The following is a 15,668-nucleotide window of genomic DNA, read 5'->3' on the forward strand; positions in this document are numbered from 1 at the left end:
GAATACCGCAGACTCTATCTCTTGATGTCAAGGATATTCTCCTACAAGACCACAACACAACTACCATACGTGAAAAGATCAATGTTAATTCAACTCTATCCTATGATATTCCATAGATTTTCCATTTCCAGTTGTCTGAAAAACCTTATTTTTTATTTCTTATTTTTTTAATTTTTTTTTTTGTTTTTATTTTGAGAGAGAGACATAGTGCAAGTGAGAGAGAGGCAGAGAGAGAAGAGAGAGGGAATCCTAAGCAGGCTCTGCCCTGCCAGCGCAGAGCCTGATGTGGGGCCCAAACTCACGAAACTGTGAGATCATGACCCGAATCAAGATCAAGAGTCAGATACTGAACTGACTGAGCCACCTGGGCGCCCCCATTTTTTTTTAAATTCAAGATCCAGTAAAAATTCACATGCTTAATTTGCCAGTTATATCCTTCTAGTCTTTGCAGTCTCAACTAGATCATGAGCATCCTACATTGCTTGTAATATCGAATACTTTGATAACTCCAGGTCATTGTTCTAAAAAGCCTTCCACATTCTTGATTTGCTGACAGTTTCATATTGATGAGATTCAAATCATATATAGTACTTGTTTGGGCAAAGCTCTGAACAGCAGCTCCAAGATCACTTCTGAAAATAAACTTTCTATTGTTCCCTCATTAGCTCAAATACTCTTCTCTCTTTCTCTCTTCTATGTTTGTTCTCCAGCCTACCCTGTAGGAATGTACTTTCTTTATCTTGTACTACAGAAATATGCAATCACTAATTTTCATGTACTAAGAGCTGGAAATGAGTGCCCTTCTAAGATATAGGAGAAACACGACTAATATTTTTAAAGAAAGAGTGAAAACAAGATACACTGATCAACTTCATTACCTATTAAGTTCTGCTGTATTAGCTACTAAGCCTTGAACTTAATAATGGGAATGAAAAGATAAATTCCTTTATAGTAAGGCTTAGTAGACCAAAATAAATACCAGATGGACTGAATTTTAAACATTAAAAAAAAACCTGTAAAACTCTCATCAACATATAGATACATTGCTTTCATAACTATCAGGAATTTTCTAAAAATACATGCAATTAAGTAAACCAGAAGAAAGAAATTGAAAAATTTAAATGCTGACATAATTATTCTCATATCAAAACACATAAACTAAATTAAATGGCATTTAAAGCCAAGAAGAATATTTACTAAAATATTATAGAAAAAAATTGATTATTCTCTAAAGAGCTTACATATCAACAAGTATTATTTACTAAAATGTCAATAGGTAAGTAGGAAAGGGAATGATGTGATTAACAAAAAAAGTACATATAAATAAAATATACTAAAAATGTATTTTAGTATACATTTTATACTAAATTAAAAAATTAATAAAAATTAATTTTATGAATATTTAAAGAGTTAAAATAGTGGTATATTTATCTAGCAAGAGTGCAAAGGTTTTTTACAAATTGATCACTTACAAACGTGCAAGTAAATGGTACTTCCATTTATCCATACTGTGAATTTAAACATTCCCATTACTCTGTAGGAAACAAACCAGGCATATTCTACCAACAGCCTTAAGAAACTCTATACCATTTGACCTATTATTTAATTTTATAGGAATCTATCAAAATAATAAGAAAATCTAGCAAAGAATCATATAGATTTTCTGCAAAGAAAATATATAGATTTACACAAATATATCAATTTACACAAAACTCTAGTGTAGCTATAAGATGTCATAATATTATGTTATTAAGAAATTCTGGTGTGCCTAGGTGGCTCAGTTGGTTGAGCATCTGACTCTCGATTCTGGCTCAGGTGATGATCTCAGGGTGGTGAGATAAAGCCCCATATGGGGCTCCATTTTAGGCATGGAGCCTGCTTAAGATTCTCTCTTGCCCTCTCCCTCTGCCCCCACCCCATCATGTTCGTTCTCTCTCAAAAAAAAAAAAAAAAAATCAAAAATGTCTACCTTGAATGGGAAAATTATATCATACTAATAAAAATATATAATATGAATGTAGTATGATACTATTTATTAATTATAAACATATACTTTTATTAAGTAAATATTCTGGCATTAACTGTGAAAGTAAGATTTTGAGGTCTTTCGTTTGTTTGTTGTCTCCTTTTTTGTGTTCTCCAAACTATTTCCAATGATCATATCTGAATTATATCTGACTCTTTTAAAAGAATAAATAAGATTAAAAAACATTTAGATGCTGTCAGATATATACAGTAGCTGGAGAGCGGCTTTATGTTAAAGGAGGTAAAGGCCACAAGTAGGGCGTAATGATTTGGTAAAATGATTTTGTTTTTTGAAATAGCAGCAGGTGCATCAAGTTTTTCTTTCCATTCCTCAGTTGTTTAACTATGCTAATATTTGACTGCATCTCAACCATATGGACATGCTTACTTGTACGTTAGCCTGGTGTTATTTGTCAGGCTCAGCTAAAGTCTCACCAGGCAGGCTGGATGCTTCTTGACATTTATATCGAGGTCTGTCCAAAGGAGGCATCATGTCAGTGACTGATTACTTGTGGGAACTCTGGGGAGTTTTACATTTTATATATTTCCTCTTCCCTTGGGAAATATGGCATTATCTGTGTCCACCTCTATTTGGCATAATAAAGGCTTTCTAGATAAATACATCATAATATTGTCATTTTCAAAATGCCCTTTTTTTTTTTTTTTGGTCTTGAAATGAGGTTGTGTTTTCTTAACGGTAAAGTTTTAGAAAATTCAGTTATATTCTCTAAGGTTTAATTTTGAAACTGACACACAAATACACAATCTGAGTAGCTTAATACTTATTAAATAAACCACATTTGTATTCAAAGAGTGCCCCACAATTAAAATTACCAGCCCAGCCCAGATAGCTTCACCAGAATTTGGCATTAAATATTTATAGAAGAAATAACACCAATTCTAAATAAATTATTCCAAAAATATAGAAGAGTAAGAACCATTTCCAACTCATTTTTATGAGGCCAGATAATAGAATAACTTTGATGCCAAAACCAGACAACATTATAAGAAAATAAAATTACAAGCCAATATTCATCATGAATTTAAATGCAGAATTCTCAACAAAATAGTAACATATCAAATGAACATTATACAAAACTGAAAAAAAATTTATACCAGGAATGCAAAGTTAATATTTGTAATTAGATAAATATAGCTTACTGCATTAGCAGAATAAAGTGTATATAAAAATACCAGCTCAGTAGATGTAGAAAAAGCATTTGAAAACGTCAACACACATTTATGATAAAAAAAGAAACCTCAGCAAGCCAGAATAAAAAGAAACTTGCTCAATCTCATAAAGCACCCATATGTATGACCTACAGCCAACATAATATTTAATGATAAAATATTAGAAGTGTTCTTCTGACTGGGAACACAGCAAGGATGTTCACTTTCATCATGTCTTTTAAACATTACACAAAGGGTTTATGTATAACAAAAAAGTTTAAAAAACAGACAGGAAAGAAACAAGTAAAATATATTTTTCAGGCAGTAGCTATTTATGTGAAAAACCTTAAGGAAGGTCCAAAAAAATTCCACAACTTAAGTGCATTTACGAAAGTCACAAGAAATAAAGTAATTAATCAGTACAAATTTATCTCTGTAGACTAGCAATAATAATTGGGATATTAAACTGAAATACATGAGTTGTCATTACTTAGACAACATAAAATACTTAGGATGAATATAATAAAAGATGTGCAGGAATTCTACACTGGAGAAAAGATGAAACACTGCTGGAAGAAACTAAAGCAGGTAGGAATACATGTAAAGATAATCCCTATTAATGCAGTGAAAGATTCCATATTGTTAAGATGTCAATTCTCTGCTATTTGATCTCAAGATTAAATTTAATCTCATTCAAATCCCAGCAGGCTTTTTTTCCCATCAATATTGACAAATTTATTATAAAATTTATATGGAAAATGAAAGAACCTAGAACTCCCAAATTAACCTTGAAAAAGAAGCACAAAATCGGGGGATTTACACGATCTAATTTCAAGATTCATGTAATGCCACCATGAACAAAATAATTTGTTAGTAAGGACAGAAAAATAGACCAGGGGGACGCAAGGAATGATCGCACCGAGGTCTGCTTTTTAAAAGATGCCAAACAGCTGTCGGTTCACAAACTGGCCCCGCCCCCTGCCCCAACCCATACCTGGAGGGTAAGGAGCCACTGAAAACAAGGCTGGCCACTTCACATTGGTAGGTGACAGCCTTAAAAAACAAGGGAACTTGGGGCTCCTGGGTGGCCCAGTCGGTTGGGCGTCCAACACTGGCTCAGGTGGCGATCTCATGGTTTGTGGGTTGCAGCCCCGAGTCGGGCTCTGTGGTGACAGCTCGGAGCCTGGAGCCTGCTTCGAATTCTGTGTCTCCCTCTCTCTGCCCCTCGCCCACTCATGCTGTCTCTCTCTGTCTCTCAGAAATAAAAGAAAACATAAAAAGAAAAAAAAATTAGAAAAAAACAGGGAACTTACTTACCGGGCTTCTCTTGGCAGTAAGATGAGTAGATCTCCCTGTATGCTCTCCAGAATCTTACAACTTCATAAATAGACCTTAACTGGGGTCAGCCGTGCCTCCCTTCCAGCTGTCTCCACAATACCTCACTCTCTTAAGGCTGCATCCTTGTAAACAGCTCCCACGTGGGAACAATGGGCAGAGCAAAAGTTCCAAAGACAGGTGAGGGGGCCGGGTGAGGAGCCTCTGACTGCCCGGGGCCAGCTTTCAGGTCACCCAGAGGTCACATCTACGGATGACCTCCTCCACAACAATTCAAAGGGGAAAATAGTTTTTAACTTACGGTGCCAGAAGAATTCAATATTCCTAGGGATGACAAATAAACCTGAGCCACTACCTGACATTACACTCAAAAATTAATAGGGGACACATCATAGACGTGAATATAAATCCTACATTTCCAAACGCCCAGGGAATACCACAGGAAACTAACTTTACAATCCTGCAAGAGAATATCTTTACTTATCTGGATAAAATAGAACTGCCATAAGTTAAAATAAATTAGACTGCATCAACATGAAAACATCAACGTTCTCAAGAGACACCATTGAAAAGGAGTAGGCAAGGCACTGAAAAGAAAGACCTACATCTGTCAAAAGGCTGTCATCCAGAAGGTAGAAAAGCACTCCTCCAGTGCTCAGTAAAGAAATACAAAGTATACAATATGAGATGGCCAAAAGACTTGAAAAGACAATTCAAAGAGGCATATTTACATATTCTTAAATAAAACTGGCATTAAGACGTGCATGAAAAAGTATTCAACATCATTAGTCATCAGTGGAGACGCATGATTTCTACCTCACACCCACTAGAATGCCTTCGGTTAAATGTCTAATGTCAAACATTAAAAAGTCTGTAGAGCTTCTGTCTTAGAATTATAGAGTAAATACAATTGCCACAAAGAGGAGCTAAAGGAGGAAATGTTTATGGAGTGGGGATGGGAAAGGAAGCCACAGAACAAAACAGAAATGCAGTCAGAGAAGTAGGAGGGCAAAATGGCAGTGGAGAGCACTTGTCAAGGAAAGGAGCTGCAAAGAGCCAATCAACACTCATCCTGGCGGAAAAGTCTCGGGAGTGCCTCCTTAGGCCGCACCTTGGGCCCTTCAAGAAATCAGTTGATCACAGAGGAGTGCAGATAAAGCCTGGTGAGAAAGTAAGGGATTAATGTTAAAAGGAGAAAGAGAGGAAAATAGTCTATGAAACTCTCCTGAAAAGTATACACCGTAGGAAAGAAACAAGCTAAAAGTATTGCTTGAGGATGTATCCAATCAGAGAAAATCTCTCACAGGAGAAAAAAGCCAAGCTTGTTTATAGGTGGGGGAAATAACTAATAAAAACAAAAACAAACAAAAAAAAAACCAGGAGTTTTGATGATATAAGAGAGAGAATATTGACAAATCCCGGAACAAAGTTTCAGAGAAGTCAGAAATAAACGAGACTAGGAGCACACATGGAAAAAGTTCACCAAGTTGTTAAAGATGCAGAAGTGGCATTTTGTGGCCCCTTCCAAAAAAGGAGAGCTTTGTGTTGTTTGAACCTGAGCCCAGAAGAGAAGGAATGGGAGTTGTTTTGTGAGAATAAAGGGCTCAGAGGTGGAACCGGTGGCTGCAGAGTCATGGTACATATTTGCAGCAGTAATTATAAAGAAACAGGGAGTTGGGGTGCCAGGTGGCTCAGTCGTTTAGCCACCGACTTGATTTTGGCTCGGGTCATGATCCCAGGGTTTGGGCTCTGTGCTGAGTGTGGAGCTTGCTTGAGATTCTCTCTCTCTTTCTCTCTGCCTCTCTCTCATTCTCTCTCTCTCTCTCTCTCTCTCATACTAAAAAATACATATTAAAGAAACAAGGAGTTGAGAAGGGAGGAAGGAGGGGATGCAGAATGGTAATGAGAGACCAAAGAAAGTGAATTAATATGGAACTCATGAGTGGATATCAAACAAGTTTTATCATTTCATGCACCAATGCAGTAGTTTAGGGATGCTTGTAAATATTTTCTCTTGGGAATCTATATCTATATTTATATCCATATCTCTATACATATGTATCTATCCTTAGGTTTCCTAGTTCAGCCTAGTCATAGATATGTATCTATATTAAACTAGTGAAATTAACATGTATTTATAATAAACAGGAGTGAGGTGGGGATAAAAGGATGTAAAGACACAGATCAAGGAGTTAAGAGTTTAGGAGACATGAGAAATCAAATCTCAACTCCAATGTGACAGCTTTCTCTAAGGCTCATAGCTGTTTAACCAGGTACAGCTAAAAGCATGATAGAAGTGACTTCTACAGGCTTATGAGAACAAAACACTTATATCTCTTTCCAACTTCACCATCAGTGATGTGATTTTGATAGTTTGAGTACTTTCAGGGTGAAAATATTCACAACTTGGAAATTGGTAAACGCTACACATTGTTTTTTCCCCTCAGAGATCTGGTTTACCAAGCTACCAACTGCGTTTACTCCTTCTGAGTTCCCATTACACAATGTCTATGCTGCATTTACAGTAATGGACGTCTGTGTTGATTCCCTCCTATTACATTGTCAGATGCAAAGAATACAGATTTTTCTTCATCAAAACTCCAGTTTCTACCAGTTCTTGGCACACACTTTGCCTTTTGAAGGAAGGGAATAAGAAAGGATAGAAAGAAGAATGTAGAGAGGCAGGGAGACAGAGAGGGAAGGAAGTTGCATAATGGTAAACTGAGTTTGAGATTGTGACAAAACAAACAAAGTAAGTAAGTTCTTCCTAAGGTAGAAATTGTGAGTTCAGTTAATCAAACTTACATAGTTGCTAGATTCTCAAAAATGATGATAGCTGGGGATGTGAGGGTGGGGAGATTACGACAGCACTGAGGAAGATAGGAGACTGTCGTTCAAATTTGTAAATACTAACAGGATAGAAAAGACCATTTTAAACACATGGGACACTGCTACTCACTCTGACATCAAAGGGGGTTAATATCCCCTGACCCAGCGGAGGCATTGTAGCTTTGCAGTTATATGGAAGTAACTGGTCATTTCAGAAATGCAGAGAAACCGTTTTGGTTGACCACTGTTTGTTTGTTTTCACTTGAAGCAAGTTTGTGAACAGCTTAGTTATGACTCTCCTTGAGGGATAAGAGCAGGATCCCTTATCTAGACAAATATAAACCAAGAAAGATGAATTCCATTATTCCTCCAAGATAGACATAAATAATACTTGGATTTAAATAACCAGGAGCTGTTGGGAGGCAGGATAAAGCACTCATCAATAAGACAGGTTCTGTGGTCAGAATACCTGAGTTCAGAACCTAGCTTTGCCACTTCTCACATCTATGAACTTGTACATGTTATTTATTTGAACGTTCTCTTCTGAAAACTGGGATTAAAGCTACTGAATTCATTGGATTGTTTAGAGAATCAAATAAATGAATAAGTAGATCATTCGACACAGTGCTTGGCAAATACCAAGTACTGAGTTAAATGTTCATGATACCAATGATGGTGAAAATGTGGTTGTGGGAGCAGGCTTATAGATCTTGCAACTGTGTTCTCTGCCACAGGTACTTATGGAAAGACAAGGTTGCCTTTAAAAAGGGAAAAACCGTGCACACTTCTTAGAAGCATCAGTGATAGTTCATTCACATCCCTTTTCTGCCCTTTTCAGTTATTGTTCTGAATAAATTCTAGAATTTGTTCCTTCTAAAAATCTTCAGAGCCCAATCTCTGGGTTTAATGGGAAAATTAAATACTTCTGTATCTGAAATTTCACACGTAAGAAGCAAGAATATTTTCCATGGAGTGATTACATGTCTTAGTTTCACTCTCTTTCCTTGTCCAAAAGACGCTTTCCTTACAAAAACAAAAGTCCCACCGTATTTATCACACACCCCATAATTATTGTCTGAGTAATATCAATGTTTAAAATAATTGTCCAAGGCAAAATTACTATCCTCTTGTAATGATTTCTGGTGTATCTGTAAGAATTGTTAATTTCTATAATAAGAGCCTGAGTCGATCTAGTTCTTACTTTATACTCAAAAGTTATAAATATTCTTCTGAGAAGAGTTTTGTATTCTTTACCCTGTTTCTTTTTCTAAAGTTTAAACGATTGGCCTGAAATCGAAGATGATTTAAGCTTTAACATACTGTGGTGCGTGTGAGGTTACAATAATAATAGTAAAGCAACTTTCATAGACTCTGATTTCTGATCCTCTGTAAAGTCCTTACCCCAGCGAAACATCTCTGGGATCCCCACATTGATGAATAATGTGCTCACAAAAAAGCCAGTTTTCCGCTGGCTCCCACTGCTAGGTCTCCATAAAATCCCTAAGTGACTATAATACCCTGATGAGTAATCACTTGCCCACCAGGTGCTGCTGTTTCCTCTAAGAACACCCTGGTCTTCTGTTTCTGCCACAGCTGTAGGGTGTGTTACTATGGGAAGGGAAATATTTCCTCTTCCCTCGTGGCTCATACTCCGTGATGGTGGCACTCAAGAAATTCTGCTGATGCCCGAAAGTGTTCCAGAGATTTCTGTTTTATTCCGTTTGCATTACTTGTTGTTGTTTTCAACTTGAAAACCTTTGTTTCACATTCAGTTTTGACATGAACTGTGTGGATGGGAACACAACCGACTGATGGGACTCCATGCTGTAATTAGAATTATCCCTCCTCTCCCAACAACAAGAACAACAACAACAAAAAGCTTCTCTCCCAGGAACCTCTGCACCCTTCTTGGAAGTCAATGTTCGACAGTCTTTGTCATTGATTGGGAGGCATATATGATTTTCACCCAGATGTGATTCTCACCTGTTCTCCCCTCCCACTTCTCCCCCTGCTCCACTTTCCAGCACACTTAAACCCCTGCTGCCTAATCATCAAGCACTTTGTTGTCTTTATTGTTTCCTTATGTAGCTCCTCTCTTCCTCATTTTAAATCTAAGGCTAGCTAACTGGCTACTCTGTAGGGACACCAATGAAGCAAATACCTTACGTTTAGTTGCAAATATTTTGACCTCCTGTGACCATGGCCCGTAGATTAGGTCACAATACTTATTTCAGATGCCATTTATAGAAAATAGAGTGTTCTCAGAAAGTTCCAAAGATGCCTGATATTTTAATTGAAGCCAATTTCACTCGTCATGTGACATCACTGCCTCTGCTATTGAATAGTGTTCAGTTCGTGTGGGAGGACAAATTGTTACCCATGACATTCCAAGCAAGAACTATAGGTAGCACAAAATCAAGGACTCAATTTGGTGGAACAGAGTCTACCATATGAATTCACTGGGAATGAGAATAGACATGAAAAAAATTCACAGAGGGTAAGCAATAGAGCTTAATTTTAAAATGACAATAGGCATTGGTTAGTGGGAAAGGTAGTCATTCCAAGTGAGGAAATGACACATGTATATTACAGATAATTTTCATCGATTCAGATTCTACTGGTGGGTTCTCATCACCGGTGAGGAATTTCATATGATATAAAGACGAGCTTTAAATGGGAATCCAATGAGAGTTAAGAGAATAGTTCCCAAGCAAATGATACTAGAACTACCTGCCATTTAGGAGCCAGGACTAGGAAAAGAAAGCCGTCTCTCCCTAGGCCATTTGATAGCAGATGATTTCCCTACAGTCTCCATATTTTCACTTAATTCAAGGCAACATTTCTTATCAAAATGGGACCTTTCCATAGGAAGTGCATTATTTTGCTGAGACGTCCAAGTATGAAGCTACATCTTTGCTAATTTTATTTTATTTTTTATGTTTATTTATTCTTGAGAGAGAGATAGACCACAAGCAGAGGCAGAGAGAGAGGGAGACACGGAATCCGAAGCAGGCTCCAGGTTCTGAGCTGTCAGCACAGAGCCCAACGCGGGGCTGGAACCCACAAACTGTGAGATCATGACCTGAGCCAAAGTCGATGCTTAACCAACTGAGCCACCCAGGTGCCCCAATCTTTGCTAATTTTAAATCTAGCTTTACTTTAGAAACCCACGCTTATAATCTTTCATTTAAGGTTTTGTAGCCTTATGTACTCTCATCTGTAACCCTGATGCTTCACAAAACCAAGGAAAAACACAGTTTATTTTAATAAATTTTTGATTTAGAAATCCAATAAACTCACTAATAACTTGCAAGAATAAGTCACTGTTGGACTGAAACCAACAACATAATTAGCCTGGTGTACCCCTGGCTTCTTTATCATAAAATAGTAACTTCATAAGGCTTGAGGGAATTTAACAGTTGATTAACCAGAAGAGATTTTCTGTGGAGGAACACGATATATATATATATATTTTTAATTTTATCTTCTTTTTTAATAATTTTTTATAAACAACATAAACAGGGCTTTCTTTTGAATAAGTGCAGTATTATGCCATCCTGAGCTCAATTCAATTTTGGTACAATTTTTCTCTGTTTTACTTCTTCCATTTTAGTCCCTCGCTATTTTATCATGTAGATGAAGATGGTGTAAAAACGTGGGGGGAATTTAATAGCCTCTCATTACACAGTTGCATCTATCTAGCTGTCACCTGTCTATCTATAATTTTATTAATGTTTATTTCATTTATTTTAAGATGGCTCTTTGAATGACAGAAACAGTTAAAGTAATTGAAAACCAAAAAGTCCTTATCTTTAGAATTTGTTTCCATTGAGAATCAAAATGAAGGAAAGGAGAGATAGAAAACGGATTTGGGTTATAAAAGCCTGGTGATCCCTAACAGAAGTAATTGCTTCATGAAATGTGCAAAATGGCAAGCCCTTACTCAAGTCTGGATACTGAATGAGAATCATCCTCCAAGTATCTAAAAATTATATTTAATAAATTCAACCTCCCCTTTGTACAGGGGAAAAATAAACACTCGAAAGTCCCTAACCTATTCACCTTGTGTTGTTCCAACTGCTTTAATTTATTGAAAGACTATTATATATGTCAGGCACTGTACTAGATACTAGAGGCTACACATCGTCACACAATAACCTTAAGTAGAGGTGCTATGATCACCTTCACTGCACTGACCAGGAAGCTGAGATTTAGAGCAGTAAATCGCCTACTTCAAATAGCTCATAAAAGGCAGAGAATGTTTCTAAGAAAACAGATGGATTTTAAAGCCCTATCCTTGAACACTAATTCACACTTGAATTGCGAGGGGACACTGAATAATTTCATATCACACACTTCTCATGTAGCTTTTCCCTCTTTCTTCATTGTGCTGATTTATGTGTCTACTGGCCCTACTTTAAGCTGCCTGAAATCAGATACCACATCTTACAGGGAAGGAATCTCACCACGAGTATGGGAGTCCTCTCATTGTCTGGCCAATGGTGCTGCTGGTCAGTGGGAGAGCCCATTATTCGCTTAGTAGGTAAAACTGTGCATGAAGACAGACATACTGAAGGCCCCTGGTTAGCCAGGAGGATCTGTAGGCTCAAGACACCCCGTAATGATATCACCAGAAACGCCTTTTAGGACTTAGATGCTTGTAACCAAGGGAAGGTCCTATAGGTACAACCCAGCAGAAAAAAAAAAATCATTCTATAGAGAAACATTTTTATCCTGGATTCTATCCCAGGTAAGCACATAAAGACCAGATACACAAATTTTTATATCCCAGCACTTTCTATAGTGCTTAACATAGAGGTAACACTTGGTCAACAATAATACAACATTTGACAATATGTAAACACTGGTAACACTTTTATAAATGCTTTATGTTCATTATTTAATTCTCCCTGCATTGTGCTAATTTACATACTATTCTTACATTTTTAAATAAGAAGTCTAAAGTACAGAAAGTATGTTAATTTTCTCGTACTCAACTTTCTCGTATTCAAAGTGTTAAGAAGTTTGCCTGAATCTGGAGTTCTTAATCACGAAACTGTTTTTTTTTTTTTTTCCTCCTCTAATGTCAAGACACAAAACAACTCCTGGCACATCATTAAGTCTCATTAAATTTTGAATATTGACCAACTCCGTATGGAGCAGGGATCAGAGACAGCAGTTGTGGCCAGGCATAGAAGTGCCAGAAACTAGTGGCCACTTAGCTATAAGGGGTTTTTGGCTCATTCTTCATGGCTATTTGAGAGATGATGGTGGTGAAGATGGAAATAATTTCTTGTGCCATAATTACAACATCCTTTCTCCTCTTACCCTACTCTTTTCCTTAGCTACTTACAAAGATTGAAATCCAGGTAAGGAGTTTTGGCGTGCCTCAGCAGTGCAGCAATGCAACGATGTGCTCAAGGCAAAAGGTGAGAAAACGGACAAGAGGTCCCCCACTTACCCTGTGTGTTCTATAACCAAATCTCCATACTTTATTAGTACTTAATGGGGCATTTCATGTTCTCCAATTCTCTGTACTAATTGCCTGCCTCAGGGTTATCAGAGACAATTAGAAAAAACCACAAAGGCAGCAGAACTCTCTCATCATCTTGTGCATCATCAAGGAGATTTAATTCCATCCTTTGCAAGAAACTTTAGTTAATACTACAGTTTTAGAGACTATGAAATTCTATGTCTTATTTTCCTTAATTTTATCCTTATTTACTGACAGACTTATTCATTCCCAGGTCACCAGTTCCAGGAAGTCTAAGCAAGATGCTTAATTCTTCCTGCCATGAAATTCAGGTGTCATAAAATATTTGCGAAATAAGAAATGACAAAGAATCAAATCTTTAGAACATCACCTTCATCCATCATGCAAGGTGGGCTTGGCCCCAAAAGAACTTTGATTTTATTATTGTTAGAATAACTATATATCATCAAATAGGACACATTGTTTCTTCTTCTTTTTTTTTTCTTAAAGCAACAACACTTTTGGATGCAATGGGAAGTCTCCCCTTCTTGTCACCAACTAACATCGGACAATTTATCCTGTAAACATCATTTATTATACTTACCAGCACTACTACAGATATTGGTACATCTGGAAGCCAGTAAAAGTAAGTGAGGTAAAAAATACATGCATACTTAACTTTGAAATACATTATTTACTCAGAGCTACAAAGTAAGTGGCCTTATATGCCCTATTACGTGTATTCGGAAATCTACAACTGTTTAAAAGTGGAAGTTCCAGTAAATCCTCCTGTTTAATTCCTTTCTAATCCTTTAAACGCTCCAGAGCATTTTTTCTTGCGACATCTTTTGTCCCAGCCTGTCTACCTTAACCCATTTTATCTTCCCATTCACCTTAACTTTCTTTTAGAAAAGAACTCGGTTTGAGTTCATACTAGGTTTTGGACCCTGAAAGGAGTTTAAAATACTGAGACATCCTAGAAACTGCCTTCGAGAATACTGTTGCCTGGTTATGCACCTAGGTACATGAGCACATAATAACAGAAATGCAATGATAAAACCACTGCAAACAACTTAAAACAAGACACAGCAATTCAAATATATCTGTGTGCTGTTAATTGCTTCTTTATGCAGTCTTTGTGATTTTGTGCCATCTCATGCTACCTAGCTCATTCAAAATTTACAGAAAACTTCAAGGAGAGTGGCTGAACATAACTTGTATCAAAAACACATGCAACTTTTATCAATAATGAGAGCCTCGTTGCTTCTCTTATTTTATTTGCGCAGCAGGTAATGATTAAAATTAAGCCCTTGGTAAAATGGAACTTAAGGTAAATCATCTTGAGCTACATCTCACATATAGGGGAAATGATGCACGAATAGTGATAGGGCTCAAGCTCTGGGGATGAAAAAATGTGGCATTAATGGAAAGATCACAATAATTAAGTGGAAGCCAACCTTTGGATATCAATAGCCACTCACAGACTCATTGGCAAAGGTAATGAAGGAATTATAACTATCATGAATATTTCTTATTAAGTTTTAATTACCAGGGCAGAAGCCTGAACCTTGATGATTTTTTAATGAAAGGTAGGATGATTTCCTAATTTAGCATTTTTCATTTTAAAAGCTCATTAGCCCACCAAAAAAAAAAGTGCATAAGATGTATATATTAATTAGCTTGACTGTAGTAATTGTTTCACTATGTATAGGTATACCAAAACACCATTTTGACGTTGTATACCTTAATATAAACATTTTTTTACTTACAATTGTTTAAAAATGAACAGTAAAAATCAGGAAAATATTTTTGAAATAAATAAAAGTTCATTATTCCATTGTACTATACTATTGATGTTCCACAATGCAATAAGACTTGACCAGAAAAGAAAAAAAACACAAAAACGCAGGGGTAAATGTATAAGGTATATAAGATACATTTTTCCAGAGCAGACTTCTTCAAGATTTATTTTATGTTTTTTTTCTTACCCAGTAAATAGTCCTTTGCCGATTTGCCCTGTCCTCATTGTGCTATAAAATATTAACCCTTTGTTCCCTCCCAAAGACAGAGGACTCTGTGTTACTTAGTACCGGGGGCATTTTGGATGCTACAAAATCTGGAAAGCCAAGTTCAGGTGAGAAAGAGGTATAGCTGGATTCATTGCATTGAGGACCTCAGATAGTCCAGTACTCTGCCTGACACATCACTAGACCCCTGGGTTCGAAATAGTCACTCACAGAAGCAAAGAACTAAGGCTTCAAGACTGAGTCCCACAAACCCATCTGCAGTCTCAGTGGGTTGGTAACTAGCACACAAAAACAAAAGAACCAAACTCTTATTGGTTTCACAGTAACAATTTCTATTAAATTCCACAAAGGAGAAGAAGCATGGATTCAAGCATGTCAAGAGAAGAAAATGTTTAGCTGGAGCTGATGATCTAGTCAGTATATTCGGGAAAAGCGCTGCCAGAGCTCTCTGCTACATAAGCTTTTGCTTTTTTTTTAATCCTGCCTCTGAAATTTGCAGGCAGGGCTAGGTTTTTAAATTACATTAGCGTGGACTTTCATCCTTCATGGTGAATACATTAAAGGGAGCCACTATTAAAGTTTCTTTTCATATGTATTGAAAAGGAAATGAATTGCCACCCTATTAGACCTGTTCTAATGTTCTCTAAGCATATTATTTGCACATTTGATTGTAAGCCATCAATAAGCGACGTCTGGATTAATTTTTTTTGGCATGAATGAGAAAAGGAGGAGTGTATTTTAATGATGACATGCACCCTCTATCTTAAACATCCAAGAGAAGCATCATTTCATGAATCCATGTGATAAGG

The sequence above is a fragment of the Lynx rufus genome, unplaced genomic scaffold (genome assembly GCF_022079265.1).
Source record: "Lynx rufus isolate CCGP_SWC_20201006 ecotype Redwood Valley unplaced genomic scaffold, mLynRuf1.p SCAF_11, whole genome shotgun sequence".
NCBI classification, from domain to species: Eukaryota; Metazoa; Chordata; class Mammalia; order Carnivora; family Felidae; genus Lynx; species Lynx rufus.